At 38.2% G+C, this 16,587-nt stretch overlaps 1 protein-coding gene across 1 annotated transcript in view; it reads right to left on the bottom strand.

Annotated features, from left to right (window-relative positions):
• Nucleotides 1-16,587, bottom strand: part of Hs6st (heparan sulfate 6-O-sulfotransferase) — an 88,565-nt gene that overhangs the window by 55,753 nt on the left and 16,225 nt on the right. The gene's annotated exons all lie outside the window — the stretch shown is intronic.

The raw sequence follows: 16,587 nt of genomic DNA on the forward strand, positions 1-16,587 counted from the left end.
AGTGCATGGATAAATAGTTCAGGCCAAACAACAAACTTAAATTAAAGTCCAACTTTGAAAAATGGCAACCGAAAGTCGAAAGTTTCCCGCTTATCAAGTGTTGGGCAAGTTAGCGATTGCCGGAGCGAAAAACAAATTGTTGCTGGCCTGCAACCAATGGTGCTTAAGATAAAGCTCCGCAGCCAGCGACAACGATGGCAAATACTAATTTTACATGGAAACGCGGAAACGGAAAATGCCCAACTACGCAAGGCAAAGTAGCACGAGTTGGCTCGCAAAACTTTCTCCAAACCAAAATGAAAACGGGGATAACAACAGCAACAACAAAAAAGAAAGCAAATGGTTGGGAAAAAGCAACAAAAGCGAAAGCTAAAATTAGTCAAGCGCAAAATCAAGGCGCTGACTCTTCGGTGCGGCGTAATGTTGATATATTAACTTGTTACCATCGCTCTGGACGGTAAGAAAAGAGGAGGTTCTGAAGCAAAGAATTAATTGCAGTCAACTGAGGGGAACAAAGGAATTGTTAAAGTACGTGCTCCTAAAGCTTTAAGCAGATCTTAAGAGGGAGCTATACATTTTTGCTTCATTGCTAAATTATTGCCCTTTAAGAAGTTTGGTTTAGTATTTATAACAGAACTTATAATATATCATTAAAAATATGATAATACAATCAAATATATAAAAATCATACATATTAAAATATAATATTGATAAATTCATTTAAAAGTACTAAGGTTTATAAGGTTTAGAAAAAAGCAAAATGAGGGTTTTATCATAAATTATGATTTCTATCACTTTTTACACCTTTTACAAAAAGGCGTCATACGAATAATGGCTTTACAAGGGTATATTAAACTATGGACCATAGATTTTAAAATCTTTTTCTTACTCCCTCTAAAAACTTGAAGCAACTTTTTCGTTTTCTCACTGACGGGATAAAATAATAAATCACAGAAAATATATGCGCCCGACACTCTTTCCTTCGTTTTACTTTGTTTTTGCTCTAATGTTCCTTGCGTACGTGGGTGTGTGTGTGTGTGTGCCGGAAACACGTCAGCATGTTATGGCACCGGAAGCTGATATACTCGGAATCGGCGGAGATGGAGGAGGTGGCCAGCCAGGTTGGCCCGGCCAGGTTGCATGTAATGAGGCACTGATTGGTGCCTGAGAAATTGCCGCTTGCAGCTCGCCCTGCTGATTATTTTGCGCCATTTTCCCATACTTGAGCTCTGCTACTTGGAAGCTAAATCAAACAAGTTGACACTTGCCACGCCCTGCTTTTTAGCACGGGCGCATGCATAACTTTTGCCACTTTATGTGGATGTGGCGCTGGCGTCAAGAACTTAACCTGCATCCTGTTGCAGTTGGCAGGCAAAATGTCGCAGACCGACCAGACGCACACCCCTGCCTTTTTGGCCCATTATGCATTGTGACACTATTTTCTTTTTTCTTTCCTTTTTTTAGAGCTCTTTCCCTGTTTTCCCCGCTGCTTGGGAATTTTCGCAGCTCTGTTTCTCAAGTGGCAAGCGGAGCTGTCTTTGCCACGACGGCTGCCTGCACTTTGCATAACTTTGTTGCATACTTTCGAGCGTGTTTCGTCCCCGGATCATGTTCCACAGCTCCCGATGGAGAAGTTTCCCTATTCAGTCCTGTCCTACCCCGTTCCGCTGCCACATTTTGTATTATAAATGCATAAACATTATGCCTGACGTTTACTTAATGCTCGCATAACTCGAGAGGTGGAAAAACTTTTCAATAATTACTGGGAAAAACATCACAGCGGCAAAGCCATCTAAACAGGTGTGGTTAAAGCAGGCGGAAAACTTTGCATGTGCCTTGAGAAAGAAATGTGTGCATTTATTCAATTAGGATTGCAGTGTTATGCTAAATAATAAGGCTTATAAAATAAGGGTAATATGGGAGAAATCTTAGATATTTAATAGCTGCTACCATGTCAACTTTCTATAAAACGATTATTTTACAAATTGTTTTCAGCTATAAAATACTAATTCATTGATAAAAAAATTATATGGAACATATAAAACAAAAAACGAAGTGGAAAGCACAAGCCAACATTTTAAAACTTTAGAAAATATTTTCAGTTCTAAAATATTAATTCACTAATAAAATTTCTTGGAAAGTATAAAAAAATATAAAAGTGGACACTATAAATAAATCGTTTTTCTATATACCAAACCTTCCTATATAAGAGCAGAATAAGTTCCTTTTAGTAATATTACCAGAGTCTAAAAATGTAAAGTAGTCGAGATAGAGTCGTACTCCAGAGCAGAACGTGTGCAGAACACTCAGATATAATTTCTATATGTCTATATATATCCAACACAACTATCCTGAATAAAACCTACACCACTCAATAGCTACCCTTCTCAATATGTATAACAAAATTACTCACAGACATTATAAGACTAATAATTTCTAAGGGAATAACAAGCCACTCTTTTAATGCGAATTAGAGTACCCTCAGAAATACAAATACCAAATAAAATGGGTGCAAAGCAGGAAAGGGTTCCATTTATTTCATTAAAGCGGCTTTACAGAAACACTCAAGGGTATTATAATTTTCAATTCCCGGCAGTGAGCCTCTCCACCACCGTCAGCCTTTTATAAGATGAGCAACGGCGAGAAGTCAACAAGGCAGAGTCTTATCCTCCGCCATCTCTTCTAGAGCCCTTGTACATATAAGCAAATATCTCGCCGTGCTTTTAAGCCCGTCAAAGCTGCTGCAATTACCTTGTTAATACGCATAAAAATGCTGTAACAAGCGGGACTGAGGAGACTTCTGGATCCCCACTTTGAACCTACAAAGCTGGGGAATCCCCTATGAGGCAGCTTCTGCCGTCAGCGACAAAAACACAATCAGATTAAAAAACAATGCAAAGAGAGCCAAGTTTTCTTTTTCATTTGCCGTAACGCACAGCAGTTTTAATCCGCTTTTAATTGCCTGAAATCCAATTGGCGACCTACATAGCAACCTGGTTCAAAGTTACTCTTATCCCCTTTCCCCATTTACCCCATCATCATCCTCTTACAATCCCAATCCCGTACACCCACAATCCGTAACCCGTAAAATGGACAAGCAATTAGTAGAGTATAAAAACGGAGAAACTAGTTTGTTGAACTGCCGGTGGAGGAGTTGGGGTCAAATAAAAACTTTTATTCCAGCAGACCATGGAGGTGGTAAATTTGAAAAGTAGGCAACAAAAAGTGTTTCACTTAACCGCCAATGATGAAATTGCCCTGGCCACAAAATGTTTTATTAAATTTGCTAATTTACTTAATTAATTCTCCGATTGGCAGTAAGCCAAGTTGTATTTTCAATTGGATTGTAGCTGGAAACCTTTCAAGTAAACACTTTTAATTGTATTTCACAGCAAAAAAGAAGTGAAAGAAATGGACTGAGAAAACCACAATATTATTATTACCAAATTTCTGTCGCAAGAAAACATAATTTTCACCTCAAGTTCTAATTTTTTTTCTTACCAGTTTTCGTTGTCAGTTGGCTTTGTTGACTCTTCTGCCTGCCTGATATTGACATTATTCACAGGAAGGACAAAGTGCTTTGCCCCCATAGTTGTCTTGACTTGACTGGACTTAACCTGGTTTGGCTGTCATATTTTGTTACCCACCAAGCTGCCAAAACCACCATATTCTAATTGTTACTGCGTTGTGACAGGTACTCAAGGAAGGTCTTCCCTTTTTCAAACTGTCACGCGAAAAACGTTAAAAACATGTCAAATGCTTAACAGCAAAGTCTTGAAATTGAAAGTTAAACACAATAATTTTCTTAATATATAAACTTAAATAAATGTCTGACCAATATGTGAAATCTTTTTGGGAAAGTTAACTTTTGTATAATTACTTTTCATTAAAATATTTCAAAAGTCTGCTACCAACTTACCCTCCCAACAGATTTCCCTAAGATCTAAGAATCTTCAACTACACACCTCCAGTACATAGACTTAATTCAAAGTCATTTATAATTTGCGATCCTGGGCAATGCCAACTAACCCGCACAAATTTATTATGGTCTAGTCTATGGGCGTCGTCCGGCGAGAGAATGAAGATAATAAATTCTCGCACTAAAACCTGAGCGACATTCAACAAAATAATTACCAGCATATTTCGAATGTCTCACGGGGAGCACCGAGCCACAATTTATCATTTCGCCCCAGTTGTGGGCGAACTAGTGGGTGTTTGGATGGGTGCGATGTGGAGAACAGGAGCTCATTTCATAACTCAAAAGCCTCGAGAGTCATTTATAAGGCTGAGAAGGCAAAAAGTTGTTTTTTCCTGCCAAGGGGCATGGGGAGACTTTGACTTGAACTTGTTATTTAACACTTTTCAGGCGAGGCGTACAACTGACAACTGGGCGTGGTCAGAGCTCTTGAAATACATACATATATAGTATATATAATCATAGAAATGCACTACATGTGCAGGAGGAGGAAAAGGATGGATGGTCCAACATGCACGGACACTTGAGACAAGACAGTACGGAATCTCCGGAGTACTCGACGGGATATTCCGTTTGAAGTGCGAATAGTTTAGGCAAGCATTCGTCTATTTCCCATTATGTGTGTGCTGGTGTGTTGTTCGGTGTCAGTGTTTTCAGTTAAGCATGGCAAACACGTATTTAGTAATTAATTACACTTGGGTCTGAGAGTTAGACAGGAAGGGGAGGGGGTAGTGAAAGACCACGACTTCTAGACTCTCGGTTTGACATGTGATTATGCGCTTTTAGCATCTGTTTGCAAATTGGTACTGCTATGCACATGTGCTGTCACTTGTCATCTGTGCATTTTGGGATGCAGCAATCGTCCCTAAGGGAAGTCGGTAGTAAACCGTTTAACTACGCACAGATAAAGCTTAGAAGTATCTAACATCACTTAGAAAGGTGTCTCAAAGTATGCACTAAAGAAAAGAAAGTCAATAAAAGTTCAAAAGAGAATATTGTAGCATACTTTTCGACTCTAAGGATTTCTGTGGAAACCCCTAAAATAAATCCTTGCAAATTAAAATGTGTAATGTGTCTCAAAGTATGCACTAAGGAAAGGATAGTCAATAAAAATTCCAGAGAGAATATTGTTGCATACTTCTCGGTACCTGTATAAAAACTATATAAAACTCTAAGGATTTCTGTAAAACCCTAAAAAATCCCTTTTTTTTAATAATATTTCAATTGTTAGTTAAACCTCAACACATTTTTTCTACCCCAACTTTGTAAGTAAAACCCATTTTCAAGATTGCAACCATTTTTTAGTAGAATTCTAAAATGTGGCCCCACAAAGTAGGCAACATAAAGTCTGAGCAGAAACTTTCCAAGTTTGGAAAACTTTAAAGAATGCAGCACAGGTACATCCACCTCCCTTCACTACCTTATTACGCTTCAGTTGCTCTTCCTTTGGCACACATAAATTGACAAAGAAAAAACAGGATAAATTCTTCTTGCTTAGCGAATTTTTAGCTTAAAGCGTTTTCACATGATTTGGCGGGGAACCCCAAAAAAGTGAGTAAAAAGTGGGTGTTGTAAGGCGGAGCCGTGTTTTCTTTTTGACTTCTGCTATTTTCCTCCACCATTATTTAACTTTCCGCTCGGTGTTTCTTTTTTTCTTCTACTTGTTACATCTGTCAGCTGCACACCTTCCTTGGTGTAACTTGAACACATGCATATTAAATGGATAAAAGTCTGAAGTTAATAAAACCCCCTTTTAACGCAAAAGTAAACGAAACTTTTGTAGCCCCTCATAATCCGTTTAAACACATCTTGTATTCCCTAATTTAAGGGCTTTAAGACTGACTTTGATGTCCCTGAAAACTTTGTTCGCTCTTGTCCTATGTAAACCAATAGTCCCATTGAATACTTTCATTTTCCGGCTCAGTTTTAATTGAATAAAACATGAAATTGTGCCTCAGCCTCACAGCTTACGGAAATTGTGCAATTAACTAGATTGAAATTGTAATTACAATTAGCATAAAAGTTTCTTATGATTCTCGTTTGACTTGTTTAGAAATTCGGTAAAGGCTTGACAACATTTCAATTTTTCAACGATTTTATTTCTTGGGCATTATAGACGCCTAAGTGATTTTATGTTATATTGTTGGCAACAGAGTCTGAAGGTTTGTGAGTTGTTTTTTTAAAGGTTTGGCTTTGATTTTCTGGAATCTGAAAGACAGAACAGACCTGAAAGGGGGTTTACGTTTTGAAAACTCTGCTTGTCTCCACTCAGAGTTCATTTTGACATCAGCTTAAGTTACTTTTCCCTGGATTCTTGCAACATGGTTGCAGATGTGACCGCAGCAGATTGGCCTGCACCGAAAACTTTTGCACCACGACAACAAGTGCAAAGTGAGAGACGTGCCAGCAATGCAGCTGGAGGAACAAACAAAAGCTGAAAAACAACCACCAAACATCCACCGGCAATCGCCACCCTCTTGGGGGTCAAGAACAAAAGGAAAGCTTTTCCCAAAACATAAATATCTGGACACCCACCGCCCGATAGAGTGGGTTTGGGAACCGGGGCCTTGAATCGTTCTCGGTCGCGTGGCCTTATTGGCTCATTAGCAAATGAACTGTGAATGGTCGGCAAAGCCTGTCAAAAGATATGAACCTGGCCTCAAATGTTATCGCAACCTGTCTGTCTACCTCATGCCATAGACGTCTAGCCCATATTTCCCCTAATCCCTTACTTATTTGTTTTCAATCAACTTAATCAGTTGTAATGGACCCTGGCTTAAGGCCAGACAATAGGCTTGTTCAGGTTTCAAATTACCGAATTGTGAAGGGAATTAATAGCCATAAAAGCCAAAATATGTTATATTAATTTGGATTATTATTAAAGTGGTTTGGGATATATATATATATTTTTTTTGGCGATTCTAAAGTTTTTTGTCGTTCGTAAAATTAATCTTTTGCTAAATACCTGCACGAATAGCAAAAAAAAATCGTCATTTGTTGACCCCTGGGGATCAACGAACTGGAAAGAAGAACTTGGTGCACCATGAACTGCACAAATTTGTTGACAAGTTGGCATTTGACCAATTAGCCAATAATTTCAGCTTGGGTATATATTTAGAAAACAAACAGCAAACGGCACATCGCGTGGTCAAAGCCAAAATACACACATCACGTAAACTCACTCCTGTGATTTTGCTAATATGCAGCATGGACTTGACATAATAACAAGATTAAGGCTTTGAACTCCACACACTCAGGTCCTAGCTTTATTGGAGGTAATTACACTAATCAAACTTAGATACATCATAGGCAATTTTGTGTAAATAAGGGTTTGCAAAGTGACTTTGTAATAGGTACTTCTTATAGCAATTATTAGGTAATATTATTTTCTAACTGGTCTGGAAAACCATTTAAAATGAAAATGGAATTCCTGATTTAAGGATAGTTCTTTCTTAATAGTATTTTCAATTCATTGTTGTTATGGCAATGCAATTCCAAATTATAACAGCCAACTACCATTAGAACAAGTATTATAAATATAAACGATTTTCTAAACACTTTATAGTACTAAAATGACGCTCCAAATAGCAAACAACAAAGTTACTGTCGTGCTAGCACAGAGGTCAGGGGTCATGTCATATTGCCGATTGCCGACTGGACTCCGGCGATTTACCCAACTAACCCATAGACCCGAGTTCCCACCTTCCTGCCTGAAACTCATGAAAACTTTTCGCGCGCTATTGAGTTTCAGATAAAACGCGAGAAAAGCGGGCGAAAAAAAGACATAAAACGCGGCACACGTTAAGTGCAACCATGGATTGGTCCTAGTCCACATCCATGTGGCGTCATTAACGTGGCAACACGTTATTGTTTGACGGCCGGGGAGGGGGTGCCATGTGCCATGTGGCAGGTGGCAGTGGGGGCGTGGCATTAGAGGCGACGGAATAACCACACATAATGGTGCCCCATTTCATCGGACTACAGAAAACTGGGGGATGCGCGCTTTATATTCGCCATTTACGTGTTGAACATGGAATTTAATTTCTTCGGTAATTAATTGCAATCGTGTTGGCATTAGGTTTAATGCTCTAATTGGGCAGATGTTTGTCCTCTCTCCCACGTGTGTGTGTGTGTTTAATGGGGTGTCCGTGGCTGGGTGTGCGTGCCTCCATATCAAATTGTTTGACATTGGCTTCGCCATTTTATTTGTCAAGTCAGTGGACATTAAGATGAAATGCAATGCTCGCCTAATTGATTTTATGATTTGCTTAATTGTGTTGGCACTTAAGCACATTACTGGAATTCTCCCCTCAGCTTAAATTAAATTAGGAAACCCCGCGTTTAACTTGGCCACCGCTCAGCGGGAAATGATTAACGGAAATTGCAATTTAATTTCATTAAGGTGCTTAGAAGTTGGACCAACTTTCCGAAAAATATGTATTATTATTATGAAAACAATAATAATGGTCATTACACGCAAAACAAAAAAGATAAGCCTACAAGATGATAACCTTTTAAAGGTATATATCTATTTTCTAAAGGCCTTAAAGACATATTATCTCTCACCCTTTTAAAATGTTCATTAAATGAAAGTTCATAGCTCACCTGAAAAGAGATAAGAAGAAAAATACAAATTAAAGAAAAATATTTTCACTCGTCATAAATGGTTTATGTATTCTAAATATAAAAAAAAGGGGAAAGTCCGCTTGGGTCATTTTGCTTGGCCTGTTTCAAAGGCGAGTAAACCGAGACCAACCGAAAAGCCTATTAAAACTCACACACACAGTAATAAAGGGACAAAAAGGATGCCCGAAAAGAAAGCGGAGAAAATTAGATTGAGAAAAAGTTGCCGAAACAAATACTGGGGGAGAAAGACCCCAAGAAGACCCTTATTATTTTTCATGCATCTTTTTTAGCAGGCGCTAAAACGTTAGCACACGTTTGTCCTAAAAGAAACGCCAGGGGGTGCCACTCATTTAAGTCCACAAAGTAAATTTGAAGTACCAACGATTCCTTAGTAAGGAGTTTTTGGGTTAGCAAGGAAACCCTAGTTGGGTCTTCTCTCTAATTATATGGTAATTACAAAAATAATTTATTTACTTTTGGACAACTTAGAGGACTTTTTAACAAGTAAAAGATATAATCTTGTCCAGTACACAAATATTAAATTCAAACTAGTTGCTCAGTAAAAAGGTTTAAAATTTACACAACATCCTTATTTATAGGCGACCACAGAAATTGTTTAGTGATAAAGTTCGATCTGTGAATGTTAGGCTTTAAATGTTTCGTAGAAAAGTTTTCTGTTCACCTCATAAGTAGACATTGTCTACTTGACAACAATGTGGCTCGTCATTAATGCGAAAAGAGTGTCAAAACACACAAAGACCTTCCTAAGCCCTTCCCCTGGAAAACCCAAAAACCCTTGGGTGAGGTAAGAAAAGCGTGAAAGAAAAGCAAAATGTTGCCGCTACACGTGCCAGCTTCAGCGGAAACGTCAACGAGACATCGACGTTGACGCCAACGCACTTGACGGAAAATTTGGCAAGAGCTGTAAAATGGCTGCAATGTGTCTTTTGGCCTATGTACACAGTAAAAAAACGGCCTATATATTGAAAAATATAGCAAATTAATATCAAGAACAGTAAGCATATAAAAAACAAATAAATAAATCAATCAATTTTGAAAACACTTGTTAATGTCATATTAGGTGTCAAAAAATATGCAACAATCCATTTTAAACTCGGAAGTATAATGCTTTCAATCATTTATTCATTTATTTACTGCATACTTTTAGGTGCATAAAAGTGACATTTAACATATCAGTAATTTATGTGGCACCCTAATGTAATTATTATACATTTTTGAATTACTTGTTTTTCAAAATCATAAAAATTACACAATAATCCAAAGTGGAAGTTTCAGATATATTTTAAAATTTGGAAAATCACAGTTTCACAGATATATTTTAAAATTTGAAAATCACAGTTTTTAGTAAAAACGTCCATTTGTGTTCCAAACTGTTTAAATACAGCCTTGAACAATAAAACATTTTATTATATTTACCATATTTACCAAATAATATTTTTTAGCTAAGATATTATATGTTGTTAGACCTCAAGAAATCATATTTTTGCGAGTGCATCAGTAGCAAAATCAGCAGCCAAAGCAGGCACAGCACGAAATTAGAGGAAAGTAGCTAGAAAAGGATGCTCTGTGGCAATGGCCTGTGGTCCCCGGGCTGCCAGCTACTTTATGCCCTCCGTGCTTCCTGTGTCATGTCGGTTGACCGCAAAATTAAATTACAAGAAAACCCCAAACGAACAACATGGCCAAAAAAAAAAACGAGTTGTACCCAAAAAGAACGAGCAATAGCACGGCCAACTAGGGGAAGAAGAAACGGATTTAAAACGTTGAAGTAGGACAGCCAAAGTCGAAACAATAACCAAACTAGGGGCAACGGGAGCGGAAGACCCAGCCCCGGAATGACAGGACAGTCCAAAGTTGGGAACTGTTTCCGCCGAACATGGTAATTACGTGTGTCCATGCCGAACTGACCCCTTACACGTCATCATCACGTCGGGTTTTTGATTCACTCACCCCACCCCTTCCGCGCCGCTCAATTAGCAATTAGTTTTATTTCAATTCAGTTTACTTAAGTACGCAATCCCCACCCAACCCTACCAGACCAGAAAAATAGGGATTTGTCTAACTTTTCCGAGTACTTAAGAGCTTAAGGTAGAAAAGTTTTTCGGGTCTTCAGTTTTTGCCTTTCATTTGGGTTTTTTAGGTCACAGCTTTGTCAAATGGCTTGTAAGGGTTGTCGGCCAGGTTGGTGGAAAACAACTTCAAAGGTATTTTCGCTCGGGCTTAGAACCTTAATTAGAAAATAAAATGGAAAAATTAAGTTAATGATTCAATGGGTTCACAGTACCTCATTTCCCATATAAAGCATACACCTTAGAAAGGCCTTTAATTCTGACTAATAAATATGTAGTTACGGAAATTGCTTAAAACCACGCCATGACTACTGTGTTATAAATGTTAATAAGTTATAAAAAATTTAAATATAATTATAAATTATTTATACAATGTGTATGGTTATGTGTGAATTTTCAACAATATGTTTAAGTATCATATTTCCCTAACGCATATTATAAACATACATAATATCCAAAAATGTTATGTACTATATTAATAGAGACACATAACTATGCAATTTAAACCCGGGCAAGTACCATTCTCTTCAGCTTGAACTCTTTAAAACTGGCTGAACACTCCCTAATTGAGTGCGTCCTTATAAAAGTATCTAAATGGCAAGTCATCGGCAGCCAACACCCTAAACACCATCCCATAAACACAAACTACTCCATATGTAGATGTACAAAAAGACGTAGAAAATCCTCCAGTTAGCCTTCGTCATTGTCAGAATGGGAGCTGTGGAGTCGGGAGTGTCGGCGCCATCATCAGAAAAAGGCTGCCACATTGTCGCCAATAATTCAACGACAACGTCGGCGGTCATAAACGAAATGATTTATTAGCTGGAGAAGGCGAGAGATATGAGAGTCGAAACCGAACCAAACCAAACCAACTCAACAAGCCGCTTAGCGCGTCCCCACGCCCCTATATCATCTACCATATGGATAGATGGTTCGATGCTATCAATGCATATCGCAGATATAAATTATCATTTGCAATCGGCAAGGCAAAACGAAATATTGTAGGAAATATCAGAAATAATTAATGACATTGTGGCGATGTTGTGAGTTGGTGTTTTGTTTAGTTATCTTATTACTGGCATTTTTCTCCTCTTTTTTCTGGCTTTGTCAACCCGTCAGATTGTCTCCCCGTCTGTCTAGTCTGCGTGACGTTTTTATCGCCCCAACAGTTTGCATATGCTTAACACATTTTCGCTTTGCGACCGCTGTTATTTGAGATTTCCTAGCCAACTTTTATTCGATTTTAATGAGTGCCTCGCGAATGGAAGCGAAAAATCTGGCGCCAGCATAAATTGTACACGGGATGTTTGATTTTTTGTTGTCCCCTCCCTCTTTTTATTGTTTTAGGCAGTTGGGCGCCAATTTTCACAGTATTGAATGAAAAACACAAGCTTTGTGGCTGATTTTCAATGGCTGTTGGAGTGTGTATCCTATTGCCATTCAAATATGCTTTCTGAATGTAGGAGAACTGTTTGGATGGGGTTAAATACAAAATACTACTATTGTGATTACATCTCTTTAATGTAAAATAAATAATTAATTTGATTATCAATTATATTATCAAAGCACCCTCATATTTTCGTCTAATTTAATCACACAATTTAATTTTGCTTTCAGTTGGCAAATGCACAATATTTTGTGTTTACCATTAAATAAGCATATTATTTGGTTATCCATTATATAAACAAACAAGCTTTTATTATTTGACTAATTAAATTAAGGGAAGTTATTCGGCTTATTTTCAGTATTTTAGTTTCGATAATAAATTGCTAATGAAAGCCTTTTATGCCTTGTTGTTGAAACTGCATATTTAGTAGGCATTTCTTATCGCCAATTATATGATAATAACCGAACGGCATTTGCCAATTTTACTCGAGTTTGTGCCCCAACAAATTTGCACATTTATCGACTGCATAATTTACGAGCCGTCTAATTAACCCGACTCGCAACTAAAATTTGCACCCGAAAAGAATGTAAATAAGCCGCAATTATGGCTGCTGCTAATTGAAGCAAAAAGGCCAAGGAGCATACGCAGTTTGCGAGGGAATATTAAAGCCCAATGCGGAAACTGTGGCGCATTGTAAAGTAGGTAAATAACCGGCACACAAACACACACAGCCCATGAATATTCCTGGGCCATTATAACAATTACTTGCACTTGCCCCTTCGCTGGCATGGCCCCAAAAAAGGGGGGGCGGAAAAAAAGGAAAATAAAAGGAAAATATGGAGTACAAAAAAATTAACCAAAAAGTGGGTGAGAAGAGTGAGTGAGGCAAGTCAAACACTCAAATGTTGTTGGGGCAACCAAGGCGAAGGCGCTAAAAACCCGAACACACTTTTGCGGGTAATGGGCTTTGGCAAAGACCGCCTGTCGCCCCATTTTTCCCATTTTCCACACACACAAGGCTTTTCCTCGCACCACGTGGCGTATGTGTAATATCGTGCGGTGCAAGTGCATGTTGACTTTGGTTCCCAGTGTATGTGAGTGTATCTGAGTGTGAACACACAATCTGCACACACATATACCCTGTACACACTGACCTACATCGAACGCCTCAGTTGAAGCCCGCATTTCCTACAAAAATGAATTTTCCTTACGCAATTCCTTTTTTTTCCCCCATTTTGCTGTCGAGTGTCAGTCTTTTATTTGGAATTTTCCAACCCAATGGAGGTCAGGGTAAATCAAAAAAGAGAGAACAACAAACCGAACAACAAATTGCAGGCCTCAACGAGTATTTAGTTAATGGAAATTATTAAAAATGGAAACTCTCGCCGCAATAACTCAGGCGAAGGCACAAAGCCTGTGTTGCAACTGCAATTTGTTTTCCCTTACCACAGGCAACCCATCGCTTTTCAGCCAGTTTCCCCGTTTGACTGCCAAACTCACTGACTTGTAACAAAAAATATGAATTTTTTATTGCCGCTTTCATTTTAAAACAGAGAGGGATAATATCGAAAACGGGTTTCATTTTCAGGCAAATATTTGTGTTATGGTTCATTCTTGTATTTCATTTTTAGCACTGGCAAACGGTTTAAAAATGGATAAGCTGTGCTGTTTTTTTTAATTCACCTGTGAGTATTCAAAAAATAGACTACTGCTCTGAAATTGCTTTTAAAGGTTTATGGAGTCAAGCAATTTGCTTTACAAAAATTGTGTTATTAAAACACCATTAAAATAAGCTTTTTAATTACAATTCGGCACAAAGATTCAACTTAAATTAGTTATTTATCATAATATCTGGTTTAAAAACTAAAATACTTATGTTTCACTTTAAAATTGAATCTTTAAAAATGCGCGTGACACAAAATTGTACAATCTTCGTAGGCGGGACATAAAATAACTTGCGCTGCGCAGGAATCTCTAGAATCTGCATGCTAAGTCCCTTTCTAGCTTTTAAGTATTCCGACATCTGAGCTCTTATACGAACTGACGGACATGGATAGTAAGACTAGTGATCCCCTGATCAAAAATCTAGAAATTTATAAAATAGTTATCTTTACCAAAACTTAAGCACAGCTTTAGGATTTCTCCAAGATTGCCCCATATTGATATAAATCTTGAGGCCTAAATAGAATCTTTGTCATGGATGGCAGTTAACATTTTTGCTGCTGCCATCGTTTCGGCCAACTAAATTAGCCACATCCCATAGTCATGCCCTATCCGTGGCTATCGTGAGCATATTTTAGCCGAAATTACTTAGAATATTTTCGTGTCTGCCTCCCCATGAAATGAAGCCTCGTGATTGCCATCAAAGGGATGGCGGGAAAGGGGACTGTTTGAGCCTGACAAAGACTGGAGGACTGAAAATTATCCCCCGAAAAAGCTTTTTGAACATTTTTCGAGGCAATTTCTATTTTTTGTTCGCTGGCGTCGTCTGTGCGGCTGTCGTAAACCAGGCGTAGGCTATTAATTTTATCACCGGCCCAGGTAGAAAAGTCCAGGACCAAATTCGGGCTGCCGCATGCCGTTTTACAGGATTCCGGATGGGGTGGATAATTTTAATAAAATTTTCGTACTCGAAGCGTAGAGCTAAAGCTTTTCATAATGTAGATTTTATGCTGATTCAATGTTTTCTTCATTTGTTTCGGTTTTTTTTCTTTTTTGGGTATGTGAGCGAGTGGCCCAGATTGAAGTTAGGTTGGCGTTAAATTAAAGAGGGACGAAGGCGACAGAAATTGTTCGAGGCTTATGTGCCGCCGCAGTCAATTTGCGTTAAATTTTATCAATCGACGGGGGAGAACAGAACTTCAAGCATAAATCTCCTTTAGTGCCGCTCTTCTCAAACTCCAACGGCTAAAGTATCCGAGAGATACATAATTCCCCTCATAGCCGGCAAAAGTTATGAATATTGATAAGGTCGAGAAAGGTGAACCAATCCTAGAAGGCCCACTGTTCCGTAATAAAGCGCCCTGCCAAGATTGAGTTTTCGCCTCATTTGGGATTACAACCCCACAAAAGCCTACCCATCTTATCTTAGGCTGAAAATTGCTTTTAATATTCAGTCGTAGAAAATTAGTTTTATGTGCGAAATGTTTTTGAAGGTGAAAGGTGAACGGAGCACACAGCTTTCGTTATACTAAAACGCAGCTGACGAAAAAGGTGGGTCGTATAGGCAAATTACTAGATGTCGCACGGGTTAATTGAATTGCCCCACGGACTATGAAACGTGTGCCACTGATATGACATTTTAGGCAAGTGCGTGAAATTCCCAGGGAGGGAATTTCCTTAAACACGACTCTTAAGAACGTTAAATGTTGGTCCTTAATGTCTAAATATTTTAATTCGTTGCACAGGAGGTTTAATGCTGGAACAAGGCAAGATTAGGGGAATTCTTGATTTTTGACTAACTGATTGGATTTATTTCAGAAAATCGTGACAGCCTAGAGTAAAAGAGTGTCTAGCTTCACAACATCTATGAATTTGTTTAATGATTGTTCAGGTTGTCTTGACGTTTTCAAACAAATCAGTCAAAGATCAAGACAGTATCATACTTTAATGTTTTTTTCAATTTCTTTTTGTTTTAGTTGTTATGTTTAAGAACTAAATAGATTTAACAAAAAAAAAATTTACAGTTAGAATTAGATAATATATAAAAAGTTACTGAAAATTAAAGTAATATTTGCCATAATGAATACTTAATTTGCGTCCAATTTTTATGCATAAGAACAAAGACTAAATATAACAAAACAAAATTCTACCAGATTAGAACTAGTTATTTTTAAAAAGTTACCAAAAAATTATATAATATTTCTCATAATGAATTTTAAATTTAGATCAATCAAACGAATTGACCCGATTTCCAATCTCCACTTCCCCGGCACTGAACTCCTTCGAGTATCTATAGCTCCAGCTATTAAACGGTGCCAATAAAATGTGTAAAATCATTATAAACTATGCAAAGCACTCAATTGAGCCAAGCGACGAGGGGCTCTCCGACTTGGTAATTACTTGGATCCATTCCAGACTTTTTCCCCGCCTCCAAGCACTTGGAGTAGTCAGCTGAATCAGCTGAAGCAGCTGCAGCAGCACTTCAACACTTCCCAGGCATGCAAATAATAAAGAACTAAGGAGTGAACAAGGCGAACTGGGCAGGAGGAAAATGTGAGGAAACTGGGAGGAAAAGCTGGTAGGGGAAAGCAAACAAACATAAAGAACAATTACAGAAAAGCTTATCGGCAATTAAAGAAACGCGCCCCACGGAAGCCGCGTTGCGAATGCAAATTGTGGAAATGCAAACTCTTCAGTTCACTTCTGCCCCAGGTCAGTTCCTTTGAGTTCCCTTGAGTCGAGTTGACTTGAGGAGCTCTAATCACTTGCTGGCCATTAATTGTTGTACAAAATGCCTTCTTGGGCATGCAACACATGCGATAATTGTTGCAGTTTTTATGCAATTT

Source organism: Drosophila suzukii, chromosome 3 (genome assembly GCF_043229965.1).
Source record: "Drosophila suzukii chromosome 3, CBGP_Dsuzu_IsoJpt1.0, whole genome shotgun sequence".
NCBI lineage: Eukaryota > Metazoa > Arthropoda > Insecta > Diptera > Drosophilidae > Drosophila > Drosophila suzukii.